At 40.2% G+C, this 18,140-nt stretch overlaps 1 long non-coding RNA gene across 2 annotated transcripts in view; it reads left to right on the top strand.

Moving 5' to 3' along the window:
- Positions 1 to 18,140, top strand: part of LOC145342521 (uncharacterized) — a 209,128-nt gene that overhangs the window by 42,607 nt on the left and 148,381 nt on the right. For both annotated transcript variants that reach the window (XR_013886552.1, XR_013886553.1), the window contains one exon: positions 4,842 to 4,916. This is a non-coding gene — a long non-coding RNA (uncharacterized LOC145342521). The remainder of the gene's footprint in view (positions 1 to 4,841; positions 4,917 to 18,140) is intronic.

An 18,140-nucleotide genomic window follows, 5' to 3' on the forward strand; every position in this document is an offset into this window, starting at 1 on the left:
CCCAATTTATTTTGAACAATGAAACAGATTAAACTATAAAATGTTTCAATGGCCAAAACAGTGAAAAATCTCATTTTGTGACTGGGTAGCAAAGTGTACTTTTCTTTTAAAAATGTATATCAATTTTACTCTCAACTTGGAGATATCTGGTGCGATTAAGAAACTATTTCATAGATTAATGTGTATCCACCAAGATTACAATTTGCAAAAGCACTAACAGATTAGAAATTTATTGACAGCTCTATTATTCTTAATTCCTTGAAAGTTTGGAAGGAAAGCATAATATTTTGACATGATGACATGAGTTGTCAATGGGAACGGCAAAGCACAAGTGGTTTGTAACTGTCATCTGAACGCTGAAGTGTTAATGCAATGTGCTCACATTCTCTTTCGTTTATGATTTATTTCATGATCGTAATGGAATCAGATATGTTAAGCACTGTTTGATCAAAGGGCTTTAGGTTTAAATTTCTTCTTCCACAAAAACAGTGAGTGCAGGAAGGTAGTTCTCCCACTATGCAAGTCAGAGGCAGCATTTTATGTGCCCAGGCTGGGTATGATTTCAGCAAGGGTGGGGGGCCGTATATGGCATATAACCTCACCACCTTCTCACACACCAAAGATCACACTCATAATGTGGGGAGGGGAGGCATTGTGCCAACACTGGAAGCCTGCCTGCCATATCTTATTAGGTAATCAAGGGTCAATTAGACTTGTTACCAAGCCAATTGATCCTCCTGGTAATATATGCTGTCTCTGCTATTAAATGTTTGGCATGGGTAGTCAGGCAGGAATGGGCAGCACAATTTTTAAATAATTTCTTCAAAGGATGGGAAGGAAGGGGTTGGGTTCTTTCTTCAGGGGGCTGATCGGGGGCAACGCCACCTTCCCCCAAGATAGAATCCCCTCTTTCTTCCTACCCACCACCCCCCACTTCCATGGCCTTCCTAAACCCTCCTTGCCCCAGATTCTGGATGTGACATATAATGGGGATGCATGAGCTACCCTCCTCCTCTCACAGTCCCAGCAGTGTCCACTAGTGTGTTCTTAGTGCTTCCAGGACTGATGGAGCTGGATGGCGAGTCATTCAACCACCCACACCCTCTCCCACCCCACCTCCCCAACCCCCGCTCCACACCCACCATAATATGCAGCTCGTGGTATTTAATCAGCAATTAATAGAACATAATATCGCACCCAAGAGTGAACACTTAGACATTTCTGCTTTTAATATTGATGTGAAGACAGGCTTCACACTTCCACGGGAAAGAAATCAAAATCAGATGGCAACTTTCACCGTTTCCCAATCCTTATCGTCCTGAACCACTGAGTTATCGATCTATGGGGTGAATGGGAAGGAAGCTACCTGGCTGGGCAGAATTTAGTGATCACCAGAATTAAAAAGAAAAGTGGGTAGAAAAGGTCAGTGCGTTGGCACAGTGGTTAGCACTGATGACTCACTGCGCAAAGGACCCAGGTTCAATTCCCTGCTTTGGTCATTGTCTTGTACAGAGTTTGCACATTCTTCCTGTGCCTGCATGGGTTTTCTCCGGGTGCTCTGATTTCCTCCCACAGTCCGAAGGATGTGCTCTTTAGTTACATTGGCCATGCTAAATTCTCCCTCAATGTACGTGAAGAGGTGCTGGAGTGTGGCTACTAGGGTATTTTCACAGTGACCTCATTGCAGTGCTAATGTAAGCCTACCTGTGACACCAGTAAATAAACTTTAAAAAACGTAAAAATGCATTTTTCAGTCTACAATGGAAAGAGCTGTGGAGCAAAAGATTAACTTGATAAATTTTGGGTCAATTTTTTTTTAAAGAAAGATGTGGCTTGTGATTTATGTTTGAGTTGTGTCTTTGTTCTAATGTATAATTTTGCTGGGATATTTCGTAGATGCTCCAGTTCCATGTGCATCAAAATGGTAGAACAAGTGCATATCACCACACAAAGAGTAAAGGCCAAGTAGTTTCTTATAGGCAAAGAACATCAGTAGCTTCATTCACACATTTTCAAGTGACCAACACAAGAGTAGCATTGCCAAAAGGACATTAGAATATTCTTGTCATCTCTCCTAGATAATATGTGCATAGGACATTTGGACATATTTATTTCGTATAGATAATAAAACAGAAAATGCTGATGAGACTCAGCAGGTCCACAGCATCTGTGGTGAGAAAAACAGAGTTAATGTTTTGTGGCCATATAATTCTTCTTTAGAATTCTGAAGGAGAGTCATATGGACTTGAAAGTTAACTCTGCTTCTCTCTCCATAGATGCTGCCAGACCTTGCCAAGTTTTTCCAAGTTTCAGTTCCAGATCTGCAGTATTTTGCTGCAAAAATTGAAGGATTGTAAACTAGCTTTAAGGGGACAGGTGACTGCCCCAAAGAAGTATATCACACACAATAATTAACGTGGTTGGATGGATATCAACAGACAGTGGCCAGAATTTTACTGCCACTGGAATCAGGGCGGGCGAGGTTGCCAGAACGGAAATCTCCATTAGCCTCAGGTGGGATTTTACAGTCTCGCCCGGGTGAGGCTGTAATATCCTGCCCAGCATCTCAAAAAAATCCCAAGAACAGAAATTATTAGCTTTATCATACATTTAGCCGTTTTATTCTGTATAATTTTTTTAAAGCCGGTTTGGAATTGATACCTAGGCCAGAATTCTCCATCCTCGCCCATGTTGGGTTTCTCCGGTCCCGCTGCAATAAATGGAGGTTTGGCTGAGCGCCAAAGTCTCTGTTCTTGTTGGCAGTGGAAGCGGGGTGGTCAAGACCGGAGAATTCTGACCCTGATGTAACAAATGAATGAAGGAGTTAAATTTCAGGCACAAAAGAAGATCGAAGGAAGTCAATTAAAGTTCAAAACCACGGAGATGATTTTATTGTTGGCTGAACAAAGGGTGGAAGTAAATTGGCAACCAGCTTAACATGTCACCTGAAACTCTGTTCCATTTGGGTAAGGTGCAGAACAAGCTGCCTATTTGCTATTGCCTATTTTTGCCCATCAGTTAAAAAAGAAAATGACTCCCAAAGTGATGGAGTTAAAAATGAATCTATGTAAGGAAAGAAATATGCAAACTGAAATGACTAAATGGATGAGTAAGCTAATCATTTCTGTGTTCTTGGAATTTACCTGTTGATATTCATACAGCCATGTTATTTATTGTGTTTGGTGTACCCTTAATGTAGCAGTCACCTCAGCAGTTTACACAGGCCTAAGTAAGTCCCAGTAGAAATTAGTTGTGAATTTCCTTTATGAAATTGCCGCCTGTGTACCAGCCATCTCTTTTCCACTGATCTCTTTTACGCCTATATACTTGCACTGGATGGTCAAGGTTGTTGGAAGATCTGTGATGTGAACTGAGGTGCTGGAGGTGGGGCTAGAATCAAGGCCTGGAGATGGCTGTGGAGAATTGATATGGATAGACCAGAAGTGTATGGAAAATCATTTGGTTCTTTGGACAGCTTTGACAGACTGTTGCACTGTAAATGCATTCTCAGAGTAAATGTTAAACTCGGCATCCTTGGCAGAATTTAAGATTTTTTGATTATCAGCTCTTTTACATTGGTCAGTTGCTGAAATAAAACTTTACTTGATAGTAGGGGACAGTTAATAAAGGAAGTATACAGTAAATGTATAAGTCAACCTGGCATGTAACATGATCCCATTTTGTTGGCCTGAAAATATGCTCCATGTATAACTTGATCCCCCTGCTCAGCCGTGACACGCAATTAGTAGTCAGCCTCAATTTTCCACCTACTTTTTTTACTTACATTATAAGTGGGTGCAAGGAATCGAGCAGATGATGCTGTCTGTGTTGCGAAGATATGTGGGAGTTTATGACAAGCCCGAAGAGAGCAGATCCTGTGAACAATGAAGAAGAATCAACCTTCCGACCAAATGCATGAAGCTGGTTTCAAGCTAAAAATCATAACATTCGCTAGTTCATCAAATAACCATGAAGTGGAGGTGCTGGCGTTGAACTGGGATGGGCACAGTAACAGGTTTCATAACACTGGGTTAAAGCCCAACAGGTTCATTTGGAATCACGGTCTTTAAGGGTGCTGCTCCTCTCCCCAGTGATGATAGCGGGGCTACAATGTTGTAGGGCTTCCTGAACTCCTTCCTGCCTCCGGAGCTTATTGTTCATCCTTAATCGCAGCTTGTTAATTGGCCACATCCTCAAAGGTCTGGCAGCGAGCGGCACTTGTGCATTCCTGAGTCTCATTTCCTTCCAACAACAGGAGCAGGACTCGGGAAGAAAAATTCCACCTTCAATGTTGGTCACAGATCATAACAATGGTCCTCGTTAACTTTAATTCCCCCATTCCATGTCTGAACCAATCTGCCCGCTCTGGCCTACATGTGACTCCAGACCTACAGCAATATGGTTAATTCTCAAATGCCCTCTGAAATGAAGGGTCATTAGGGTTGGGCAATAAATGCTAGACCCAGCCAGGAATGCTCACATCCTGTAAAATGAATTGAAAAAAAACTTTCCTGAGAGTAAACTGGAAACTTCCACATGTCATGTGCAGTTGAACAATGCGGCTTGTTGAACCTCAAAGTATAGTTTTATAGCTGATCGGCATGCTAATTAACAATGTATTTTTATGACTAATAAACATTTCATAATTATTAGAAAGGATATAATTGACTTACAGTAGGTGTCGAAATTTTGCATAAATGTTAAAGTTAATTTTGGCAATAACTTCCACTTAAGACTACTGAATATGATATTGCTTTCATGAACAATATTTTGCAAGAACTGTGATATATTTTAAGTTGGTTTTTGTCATTGTTCAATGCAATTCTTTTTCTGCTCTTTAGGTCATTCTGCAGTACAGCTTTCCTCCATTCTCTGATCTTTAGGATTCTATCATTAGATGCTCAAAGACTTCCAAGGTACCTTAGTATGTTACAATCTTCTTGTATTTTTTTTCTCTACTTCTACCCTTTCCCCATCCACCAACTAATTTTTCGATAATCTCGCCAGCATTGTGAATTCATTATGCAAAGCAGAACAGCTGCAAACCCTCACCCTACCACTCTGCTGTGCTGTACACTGGCGCAGAGTCCTACAATCAAGCAGTTTAATGAACGAACATTTGTTTAATTAAAAAATAAAAGCTGCTCACTCATGGAACTAATTGTTTTAACTCTTCCCCTGTGGGAGTCTAACAGCCTAAATAGTTTAACCTAAATTCCCTCTTAATTTTCAGAGCAGCAACCAAATATCTTCAAGGAGAGATGAAAGCTGGTTTACATGATTACAGGAGTAAATAATACAGAACTCTTATGTACTTAGGCTGCTACCCTGCCATAATTAAATGAAAGGAACTTTTAAAATAAGAGTTCTTTTGTAAATAATGGAAGAGAATGTAAAGAGAAAATTCAAGGGTTAAACCCTGCCCCCCCCCAAAAAAAATGTATAGCACCAATTAGGAAGATCTTAATAGCTTGTCTGAATTGCTAAATTCAGATTAGCTATTAAGATCTTCCTAACATAAATTTCTACATTGGGGCTGTACGGTGGCACAGTGGTTAGCACAGCTGCCTTATAGTACCAGGGACTAGCTTGTGTCACTGTCTGTGTGGAGTTTGCACGTTCTCCCTGTGTCTGCATGGGATTCCCCCAGGAGCTCTCAAAGTCCAAAAGGCGTGCTGGCTAGGTACATTGACCTGAACAGGCACCAGATTGTGGTGACAGAGGAAATTTCACAGTAACTTCATTGCAGTGTTAAGGTAGGCCTTACTTGTGACTAATAAATAAACTCTTTCTAAAATAAATTCTGATCATCTTCAGCAACAGATCATTGCTGCTCACTCGCAAGTCCGTGGATCCTGGAATATACTTCCACCAGATAGATGGGCCCTTGTTTTCCTGATTTATTCCTGGTGGTGAAAATATTACGTGGATAAAGTAAGGCAAGAGTACAAACATAATATTGGTAGTTTTCCTCCAATTCCCTTCTTTTGATCCCCCTCTCTTCCCACTTTGCTCCTTCCTGCTTCTCACCAGATTCCAGTTTATCTGGAATGAAGGACAGATTTGGTCTACCAGATAGTTACTGAGGTAGAAGATTGACCACAATCTGGTTGAATGGTAGGGCAGGCTTGTGGGGCTGAATGGCCTACTCCTTCCTTCTATTTCCTATGTAACTTCAGAATTGTATGCAAGGTAGTTTTTGTGACATCATAAGATGCTAGACACATGTACGTGATGATTCTTTGCTCAAAGAGAATCTGTTGGCCTGTAAATTCAGCAAAATATATAAATATAAATGTAAGTCAACATTGGCCATTTTTTAACAGTCATACTACTATTAGTCATCACCCTTTGGAGCTATTTTAACACATAAATGCTGTGAAATTAGTTGGAGATTGCATTTGGTTTCATCGGTTTCAAACTCCTTGTAATAAATAGCTTCATAGCATTGTCCCGTCTGCCTCTTGAGGCCTGTTTTCCTGTACTTGTCGTCTGTCTGTGGATTCAAGCCTGCTTTTCATCCTCCCTCCTGTTTTCAGTGTATCAAGGTTATCAGACTTTCAGCCTCACATTATAGAGCATTCCACTTGGCCTTTCCACTGTGTGACTCCTTTCTGCCTCAAAATGCCTGGTCAATATCTATCTATTCACACTTGCTGCCCAATAATTCTCCCACATCATCATTCTGTGTTTGTTTTCCAATTTTTATATATTAAAGTCACTATCTAAGTGATGACTAAATAAAATAATGTATATCTAAATTTTCCAAGGAGTCTAGTTTTAGGGATCAGATCAGAAACCCCAAGGTATACTATGAATTAGACTAGAACTTAAAGGCACAGTATCATCACAATAGCCAAGTGTAAGGTTCAGCAAAACAAATGGAGGATACTTGGACTTGGCATACAGGCATTATTTAGCTACCTTTTATAGCCACATATGCTCTCATTTTTGTGCCATCCCATTTATCTTTATTATTGATAGTTAAAGATAAGGTAATTTGTGAAGTAGAGTTAAATCGAGTGTTGTAGCATAACTGTGATGTAAAACTTCTTTTATTTTTGGCATTAATGTGAGGATAAAGTGTTTCACTTCTGATGTGTTTCTGTTGACACACTTGGAAGCTTTTATTAAAACAGAACTTATTTTAACAATGCAGTTTAAATATAACAGACTTTTAACAGTTGAAATTCTTAAGCATAACAAGATATAATTCTTAACAGCTAATCTATCTCTGTTAGTTCCAGTTTAAGCAATATTCCTCATAATTTCAGGCCCCCCTTCAAAAATCAGTTAGCATTCAACACAAACCTAGGTGCTGGTGTGCAGGTTGCCACTTTTTAAGCCTTTGAACACTCCTGGAGATAGAGAGAGAGACAGGGAGACACCGGTCTTCTGACACTCAAACAGCAGCCGAGAGAGAGAGAGAGAGAGAGAGATCTTGCTTCATTCAGGATCAAGCAGAAACTGACTGCCTTTCCCTGTAAGCTTAACTAAGCTCATTCACGTGACTCTGTCGCTTGTCAATCAACCAAACTAAACCTTAACCTGAAACCCCAGGGGGGAAACACCCAAAGATAAACAAAAATACATTAGCTCAGATTTAACAAAAACAAATTCAATGGACAAGCTGGCTCTGTAACAACAGAGCTGACTTCTGACCACACCCTTGACAAGAAGCATGATATAAATATATTCCTTAAAGGCACAGTATCATTACAATAGCTAAGTGTAAGGTTCAGCAAAACAATGGAGGATGCTTGACACACAAGCATTATTTAGCCACCTTTTATAGCAATATATTCTCCCATTTTTGTGCCATCCCATTTATCTTTATGATTGATAGTTAAAGATAAGGTAATTTGTGAAGTAGAGTTAAATCGAGCATTTGTAGGGTAACTGTGATGTAAAACTGAGCTGCTTTCATGCCACCATGGCTGGGGGAGTAATTACAGCATGATAAGCTTACATGGACATTTGATTACAAATTGATGAGAATCAGCATAAATGTTTTAGGTCACTTTTTTGATACCATCTTATGAATGAGAGAGACTTGTATTTACATAGTGCTTTTAATCTCCACTGATGACGCAAAGCGCTTTGCAGTTGATTAAACACTTTTGAAGTGTTGCATTTCAAGAAACACAGCAGTGTGACTACATCAAACTCCCACACGCAGCAATGTAACACTGACTAGATAACCTGTTTTAATGATATTGACTGAGGTACGAATATTGGCCAAGAAAGCATGGATAACTTGCCTGTACTACTTCAAAATATTTCTATGGGATGTCTTACATCCACCTGACTGGGAGGATGGGGCCTCAGTTTAACGTCTCACCCAAGAGACTGCACTTTTGACAGTGCAGAACACCCTTAGCATTACAGAGTCAACCTTAATTTTTGTGCTCAAGCACTGGTGTGGGACTTAAACCCTTGTGACCCTGAGGGAAGAGTGCTACAATGCTGACACAAAAATGAAACGATGCCCTCAATAATGTGACTGAGTGAATTCCTGCAAAGCAGTTAAAAGTTCTGCCGTATGTCACTTCCAATCAGTTCTTGCTCTTAATGTGATATTTACGCTGCAATATTATTACAATGTCCCATGATTGATGGTATAAAATGGTTGACCATTTTCCAGGATATTTTCACTCTGTTCTCTCCAATCAAGATGTGTCACGTCTAGAAATATTTTGTGCATGTGGCATAGTGAGTGGATCAACAATTCCTACTGCCTGAAACACAACTAGGAAAGTGCTTCTAGTAATTATTCCTACAATTTCAGATCTTGCATAGAAAGAGTTCAGGCAGGTTGAGCTGGTAGATTGAGCAGTAGTACAATTTCAAGTGTGAGATTTCACATGCATGCTTTGGGTTCATGGAATCTATTTGTGACTAATTGCTGGGTTGCTCATCAACTACTTTAATGTTCATTTGAAGAGAGACTCATTGAAGAGTTCGCAGCTGCAACATTGAAATCAAAGGAGCCTAATTATAAATCTAAATTATTTTTAACCTGCGTTCTTTTTATTTCACTTATATTTGTTTTACAATAAAGTTATAAGATAAATATTACCCAGTGCAAAAAAGTACAAGTTGCACTCAAAATTGTTGAAATGAGTTTGACACACATGGGAATAAAAGCAAAATACGATGGATGCTGGAAATCCGAAATTGAAAAAAAAGAAAATCCTGGATAAAGTCAACAGGTCTGACAGCATCTGTTAAGGTTGAAACAGGATTAACATATTGGGTAGGATTTTGCAGCCGCCTCAAGGCCGGAAAATCATGGCTGAGGTCAACAAACCTTTGCATGGTCTGTGTTCCGCCCGGCTATGATTCCTGTCACAGGCGAGCGGGAAAATTTCACCCTTTAAGTCCAATGTAGAAGAATCTTATGGACTTGAAACATTAACCTTGGCCAGAACTTTCCAGCCATTCACACCATTGCAAGTGAAGACAGAGAATTTGGAGCTCAGTCAAGTCCCCGTTCACTGCAGTGGGACTAGAAAATCCCATTGGCGCGAATGGCTGACAGATCTGCTGAGATTTTCCAACATTTCCTCTTTTTATTAACTCCATGGAAAGCTAGTTGGACCAACGGACACAGTTTGTTTCTTGCAACTAAAAAGAGGTTGTGTTCCATCTGTTTTTATCATTAGTAAAAGTAGAGTGGAAGTGTACAGCTTTCTGTTATTGTGTTTACAATGATTAACACTAATTATGAATCTTACTGAACAAGATGAGTGCATAAGACCTGAGATATAGGAAGAGGAATAGGCCCTTTGAGCCTGTGAATCATTCAATAGAACATAGAACAGTACAATACAGTACAGGCCCTTCGGCCCTCAATTTTGTGCCGAGCTATGTCCAAACCCAAGATCAAGCTATCCCACTCCCTCTCATTCTGGTGATGTCCATGTCCCTATCTAATAATCGCTTGAAAGTTCCTTAAAGCCCCCTTAACCTTTCCTCGTAAGACCTTCCCTCCAAACCAGGCAGCATCCTGGTAAATCTCCTCTGCACTCTCTCCAATGCTTTCACATCCTTCTTATAGTGAGGTGACCAGAACTGAACACAATGTTCCAAATGTGGTCTCACCAACGTCCAGTGTAGTTACAGCAAAACTCCACAGCTCTTAAACTCAAACCGCCTGTTAATAAACGCTGACATACTATAAGCCTTCTTTAAGGCTCTATCCATTTGCGTGGCAACTTTCAGAGATCTGTGGATATGATCCCCAGAATCTCGGCAGCACAGTGGTTAACACTGCTGCTTCACAGCTCCAGGGACCTGGGTTCGATTCCCGGCTTGGGTCACTGTCTGTGTGGAGTTTGCACATTCTCCCCATGTCTGCGTGGGTTTCCTCCAGGTGCTCTGGTTTCCTCCCACAGTCCAAAGATGTGCGGGTCAGGTTAATTGGTCATGCTAAATTCCCCCTCAGTGTCCTGGGATGCATAGGTTAGAGGGCTTAGCGGGTAAAATATGTAGGGATATGGGGATAGGGACTGGGTGGGATTGTGGTCAGTGCAGACTTGATGGGCCCAATGACCTCTTTCTACACTGTAGTGTTTCTATGATTTCTATGATCTTTCTGTTCCTCCACATTCATCAGAACCTTGCCATCAACCCTGTAATCTGCATTCAAATTTGTCCTACCAAAATGAATCACCTTGCACTTATCAGGGTTAAACTCCATCTGCCACTTTTCTGCCCAGCTCTGCATCCTATCAATGTCTCTTTGCAGCCTGCAAGAGCCCTCCACCTCATCCACTACTCCACCAATCTTGGTGTCATCAGCAAATTTATTGACCCACCCTTCAGCCCTCTCTTCCTTATTGAGATGATCTCAATAAGGTCATCTTCTCCTTCAACTCAGCATCACCACACTATTCTTTAATTCCCCCAGTATCCAAAATTGATCTTTGTCTTAATATACTCAATGACTGAACATCCACGACTCACTGGGCTAGAGAATTCCAAAGATTCACAGTCACCTGGGCAAATAAATTTCTCCACGTCTCAATTCTAAATGGCTGGTCCCATATAGAACCATAAAATGCTACAGCACAGAAACAGGCCTTTTGGTACTTCTTGGCTGTGCCAAACCATTTTTCTGCCGAATCCCACTGACCTGCACCTGGACCATATCCCTCCACACCCCATATACAGGGACTGTGACCAAACTCCACATATTCCAGGTTCCCTAACTGGGGAAACATTTTCTCAGCAACCAGCTTGTTCAGAATTTTAGATGTTTCAATGACATTATCTCTCATTCTTTTAAACTCAAGGGAATGTCGTCCTAATCTATCCAATCACTCATCCCAGCAATCAGTCTAGTTAATGTTCATGGCACTTCCTGTAAGGCAAGTATATGTTTCCTTAAGTAAGGTGGCTAAAAGTGTGTACAGAACTGCAGATGTGATCACACATAGGTCCTGTATAGTTGAAATAGGACTATTTATTCTTATACACCAATTCCTTTGTAAGAAGGGCAAACATACCATTTGTTTTCCTAATTTTCTGCTGTGCCTGCATGCTAATTTTCTGTGATTCATGTACAAGGACACCAAAATCCCTCTAAATTCAACATTTTCCAGTCTCACTATTTAAAGATTTTTTTTCCCTCAGGATCTTAAAGGTTTCAATCAAGTTACCTCTTACTCTTCTCAACTCGAGTGTTTACAAAGCTAACCTTTCCTTATAAGGCAACCCACCCATTTCTGGTTTTAACCTAGTAAACCTTCTCTGAGCTGCTTCTAATGCACTTACATATTTCCTTAAATAAGGAGACCAGTACTCTACACAATACTCCAAATGAGGTCTCACCAATGCCCTGTACAGCTGACACTCATTTCCTTATTTTTGTAATTAGTTCTTCTTGCACTGAACAATAACAGTTGACCAGCTTTCCTAATTTCTTGCTGTGACAGCAAACCAGCCTTAAGTGGTTCATACATTAGGACACACAGATTCCTCTGCTATGCAATCTCTCACTAATTAAATAATAAGCTTAAGTTTATTCTTCCTGCCAAAATGAATAATTGCATCTTTACTCAAATTTACTCTATTTGCCAGATTTTTGCTCATTCAGTTAACCTGTTTTTTTTAACTCCTTACATCCTCTTCACAATTTACTTTCCTAGCACCTTGGTGTCATTAGCAAATTTAGCAACCATGCCTTCAGTCCTGTCATCCAAGCCACATATATTAATTATAAAAAATTGTGCCTCCAGCAATGATCCTTGAGGCACAACATTCATCACATCCTGTCCATTTATGCCAACTCTTTATTTCCTATTAGCCAGCCAATCTTCAATCCATGCCAATATGTCATCCCTAAAGCATCACTTTCATTTTCTGCAACAAGCTTCAATGTTCCACCTTATCAAATATCTTCGGGCATCCCTTTATCTGCAGCAGATGTGACACCTTCAAAGAACTCCAGCAAATTGGTTAAACTTGATTTGCCTTTCACAAAGCCATGTTGACTCTGCCTGATGGCCTTAAATTTTTCCAAGTGCCCTGTTATAACGGTTTTAATAATGGCTTCTAATATTTTCCCTATGACAGATTGTAGGCGAAGTGACTTGTAGTTTCCTGCTTTCTGCCTTTCACTCACTGTGAATAAAGGAGTTACATTTGCTGTTTTCTAATCTAATGGGACCTTCCCCGAATTTAGGGAATTTTGGAAAATTAAAACAATGCATCAATTATCTCACTAACCATTTCTTTCAAGAACGTAGGATGATATCCTATTCTTCCCACTTAGAAAGGATAGCAGAACTAAAGGGCACAGCCTCAAAATAAGGAAGGGTGCAGTTTAGAACAGAGATGAGGAGGAACTTCTTCACTCAAAGGGTGGTGAATCTCAGGAATTCTCCACCCATTGAAGTGGTGGAGGCTGCCTCGCTAAGTATATTTAAGTCACGGGTAGATAGATTTCTGATAGACAAGGGAATTAAGGGTTATGGGGAGAAAGCGGGAAAGTGGAACTGATCCACTTCAGATCAGCCATGATCTTATTGAATGGCGGGGCAGGCTCGAAGGGCTAGATGGCCAACTCCTGCTCCAATTTCTTATGTTCTTATGTTCTTATATCCATTCAGATCTGGGGATTTGTGAGCCCACAGATCCAACAATTTGCTCAGTGCCACTCACCTGGTGATTGTAATTTTCTTAAGTTAGAACTAGGAGCAGGAGTAGGCCATTTGGCCCCTCAAGCTCCTCCAACATTTGTGGACTCAGCTCCACTTACCCACTTGTTCACCATAACCCTGAATTCCTTCACTGTTCAAAAATCTATCTTCGCCTTAAAAGCATTCAACAAGGTAGCCTCAATTGCTTCATTGGGCAGGGAATTCTACAGATTCTCAACCCTTTGGATGAAGAAATTCCTCCTCAACTCAGTACTAATTCTGTTCCCCCTTATTTTCAGACTGCTTCCGCCCATCAATTTCCTCATTTACATCTATTTCTCTGATTTTACTTTTACCCGACAGTGAAAACTGATGCAAAGTACCTGTACAACTCATCTGCCATCACCCTGCCTTCCATTATCAATTCTTCAATCGCACTTCCATTAGGATCAATGTTCATTTTGATCATTCTTTTCTTATTTAAATATCGATAGAAACTCTTACTATCCAGCTTTGTATTACTAGCCTGGTTTCTCTCATCCTCTAGTTTTCCCCTCATCAATATCTTTGTCATTCCGTGCTGTTCCTTATATTCTTTCTAATCTTTGACCTGCCACCGTTGAATGCACCCTCGCTTCAGTGAAACCTGTGTTGGGTATGTATGTATGCATTATTTATTTAAATATATTTATTTATTAGTCGCAAGTCTTATATTAACACTGCGATTAAATTACTGTGAAATTCCCCCAGTTGCAACAGTCTGGTGCCTGTTCGGGTCAATGCACCTAACCAGCATGTCTTTCAGAATGTGGGAGGAAACCGGAGCACCCAGAAGAAACCCACACAGACAAGGGGAGAATGTGCAAACTCCACACAGACAGTGATCCAAGCCGGGATTGAACACTGGTCCCTGGCGCTGTGAGGCAGCAGTGCTAACCACTGTGCCACCATGCTGTCCCCCCTCCATCGTGTGCCATTGTGAGCCATCGGCAGATCCAGAATATCCTGCCAGAACGTTCTTGTCCATATCTTTTAAAATGCTGGCATATAGGTAATCAAGCCTGAATCATTCATCCAATACAATTTATTTATTAATAATAATGCCCTTAGATTTCTCATCACACCACAGACTGCATATCCAAACCCTTGGGTCTGATTAGGTTTCAGATTTTATATGATTTTGGTTTTGGATGCCAGATATAAGCTTGCATAACAATAGCCTAAGCATTTGCTAGCTATAGTCTAAAGTAAATACAATGGCTGGAAAATTAAAATGTATCACAGAATCTTAATTACATGGCAGCTGTAATAAGTTTCTTTTTGGCATGTTCACCATAAAATTTGTGAAGTAAATATTGCAGACAAACAACCAGACTTGCAACGATGATGAAATTAAAAAAAAAATGAGGTTTGTGGAAGTGTTCAGTTTTCAGGTTTACAGATAAAGAATACTTAATCTTTAGTCATTCGGTTTGCCACCTCTCTGAAATGTTCTTTGTGTCCCCTGCCGTTTGTTTAATGCCTCTGCCATCTCCCACCTCCCCATTATAACTTCTCCTATCCCTGCTTGTAAAGGATTCATGTTCACTTTCACTCACCTGTTCATTTTTATGTCTTTTATCAAAGCTGTGACAATCTGTTTTTAAGTGTTGAGCTCATCTGCTCTCTCATAATTAGTGCTAAGTATTGTTAATACAGGAACAGGAGTCTGTACCCTTCCATTCTACTTTTACTAATGATGAAGGCAGATGGAACACAGCATTTTTTTAATCACACAAAATGAGCTGTCCCCATAGACCAATCAGTTTTATACTGAATTAATAAGACAGAAAATTCTGTAAAAAACTCGACAGGCCTGGCAGCAACTGTGGAGCGAGGAACAGAGTTAACGTTTCTAGTTCATATGACTTAGTCTTCTTCAGCGCTGATTAAGAGTCACATTTTAGGCTTTGAGTCCAATGTGATTCTTCTTCTGAAGACTCTGAAGTCATACAAACTAGAAATGTTAACTCTGTTCCTCTCTTCACAGTTGCTGCCAGGCCTGTCGTGTTTTTACAGCATTTTCTGTCTTCAGAACTGAAGAAGAGTCATACAGACTTGAAATGTTAACTCTGTTTCTCTCCCCACAGATTCTGCCAGCTTTACTGAGCTTTTTCAGCGTTTTTTATTTTTACTGCAGATTTCCAGTATCCACTGTACTTTGCTTTTATTCCATTGAGTTGAACTCATTGAACAACTTTGAGCACCATTTGTACTTTTTTTAGACTGGATAATATCTATATTATTATTTCATTGTAAGATAATGATCATGTACAAAATAAAAAGAACACAAAATGAACACAAGTGAAGAATAATCAAGGTTTATGTTTTATTTTCTCTATCTATTTCTTGGTCATCCTTTTAAAGTTTAATTTAAAGTTTATTTATTAGTGTCACAAGGAGGCTTACATTAACACTGCAATGAAGTTACTGTGAAAATCCCCTCGTCGCCACAATCCAGTGCCTGTTCGGTTACAATGAGGGAGAATTTAGTATGGCCAGTGCACCTTACCTGCACTTTCGGACTGTGGGAGGAAACCGGAGCACCTGGAGGAAACCCACACAGACATGGCGAGAATGTGCAGATTCCGCACAGACAGTGAGCCAAGCTGGGAATCGAACCTGGGTTTCTGGAGCTGTGAGGCAACTGATGAGTTCAAGATTCCTCTGAATCCTTAGGCTTGCAACTATTGCTAGGCAACATTATAAACCTCTTCCTTTAATACCATCTATAACTTATTACGTTAGTCATGGTTGGACCACTTTTCCCGTGGGACTTTTGTCCCATAAGGAAATGTATGTTCATTTCAAATTATCCATTCTGCAGCTCCGTGGAACCTATTCGTGAATAATTACTGCATTACCCTTAAATTCGGGTTGTAGGTTTATTAATATAGGCAAAATTTACAGTTGAATTATTGCTCCAATTTAAGGTATTTTGAGACTCAAAGTTGTTTTGGTTGAGGGTCATAACCTTAATATGAGAGTGATTAATTGTGAAACTTTATCTATATTTTCTGTTTCATAAATGCTTAGAACATATAAATGAAAATAAAATGTTTTCTCAGTATTTCCCCCATTCAGCTTGAATACTTCTTGATCAGGATATCTTACAGTATCACACTATTTGTTTTTATGATGAAATATTCAACATATTTAATATATTTTGGTTGAGCTTATTAATGTGAGCTTAGATATAACTAGTTTAGTAAATTTGAAGTGAAATAAAGATACTAGAAACCTTCACTTGCATTTAAACCTTTAATCTAAAAATCAGTTTAAAATGCTGGAAAGTCACATCGTTAAAATTCATTCAAGTAAAGCTGTAAACAAAATAATTGTTGGTTTGAATGTTAATGCACCAAACTTTAGTTCAGATATTGAGGGCTGCATTGCCTCAGGTTCCATAGCACTCCCCAAAGACATTGGTTTGCATAATTAATGTTGAATTGGTCAGCAAAAGCATTCTTACTGATTCAGCAAATTTTTTCTGCATTTTATCTCGATATATGATTAGTGGAGAACATCTTGTGCTATATATCCTCTCTCTATAGTGCCTTTGGGTGTCAAATAAAATAATGTACTGTGGTGACGTGTGTGATGTAGACCAGTGTTCTATAATCAGGAGATTATATAATCCTATAATCAGGAGTGGAGGCAGTGGCGTAATAATATTGTCACTGGACTAGTAATCCCGAGAAGCAGGGTAATGCTCTGAAACCTGGGTTTGAATCCCACCATGGCAGATGGTGGAAGCTAAATTCAATAAAAATCTAATGTTGATTACAAAACCATTGTCAACTGTTATAAAAAACCATCTGGTTCATTAGTGTTCTTTAGGGAAGGAAATCTGATGTCGTTACCTGGTCTGGCCTACACGTAACTCCAAACCCACAGCAATGTGGTTGACTCTTAAATGCCCGTAGGGATAGGCAGTGAATGCTGGCCCAGCCAGCGACCCCCACATCTCAAAAATAAAAAAAAACAGTTCTTAATAGCAACCTTTCTTTTGTGTCATAAGAACATAAGAACATAAGAACATAAGAAATAGGAGCAGGAGTAGGCCATCTAGCCCTTCGAGCCTGCCCCGCCATTCAATAAGATCATGGCTGATCTGTTGTGGCTCAGTTCCACTCTCCCGCCCTCTCCCCATAACCCTTAATCCCCTCTCTTATCAAGAACCCATCAACCCGCTTCTTAAAAATATTTAGTGAGGCAGCCTCCACCACTTCAACGGGCAGAGAATTCCAGAGATTCACCACCCTTTGAGTGAAGAAGTTCCTCCTCAACTCCGTTCTAAACCGCCTCCCCTTTATCTTGAGGCTGTGCCCCCTAGTCCTACTGTCTTTTTTGAGCGGGAAGAGTCTCTCCACCTCTATCCTATCCATCCCATTCATCATCTTATACGTCTCAATGAGATCTCCCCTCATTCTTCTAAACTCTAACGAGTACAAGCCTAGTTTATTCAGCCTCTCCTCATAGCTCAATCCCCTCAACTCCGGTATCAGCCTAGTAAACCTCCTCTGCACTCCCTCCAGGGCCAAAATATCCTTGCGCAGGTGCGGCGCCCAAAACTGCACACAGTACTCCAGCTGCGGCCTCACCAATGCCCTATACAGCTGCAGCAAGACCTCCCTACTTTTATATTCAATCCCCCTCGCTATGAAGGCCAGCATCCCATTCGCCTTCCTGACCACCTGCTGCACCTGCAAGCTGGGTTTTTGCGACTCATGCACAAGGACCCCGAGGTCCCTGTGTCAAGAAGTGTTAACAGTTCTTGATCATCCACTAATTCTTTTTAATGTTTCCACGTGTTCTTCACATTCTATTGCCTCATATATGTTTAATCATATTTGATAAATTCCTGATGTAGTTGTATATTTACACAATGCATGTCTGAAGGGCTTACAACTCACTTTAAGATTTACTGATAAAGAATAGCTGAGCTGTAATCCC

The sequence above is a fragment of the Carcharhinus amblyrhynchos genome, chromosome 4 (genome assembly GCF_965287045.1).
Source record: "Carcharhinus amblyrhynchos chromosome 4, sCarAmb.v2.hapA, whole genome shotgun sequence".
Taxonomy (NCBI): Eukaryota; Metazoa; Chordata; class Chondrichthyes; order Carcharhiniformes; family Carcharhinidae; genus Carcharhinus; species Carcharhinus amblyrhynchos.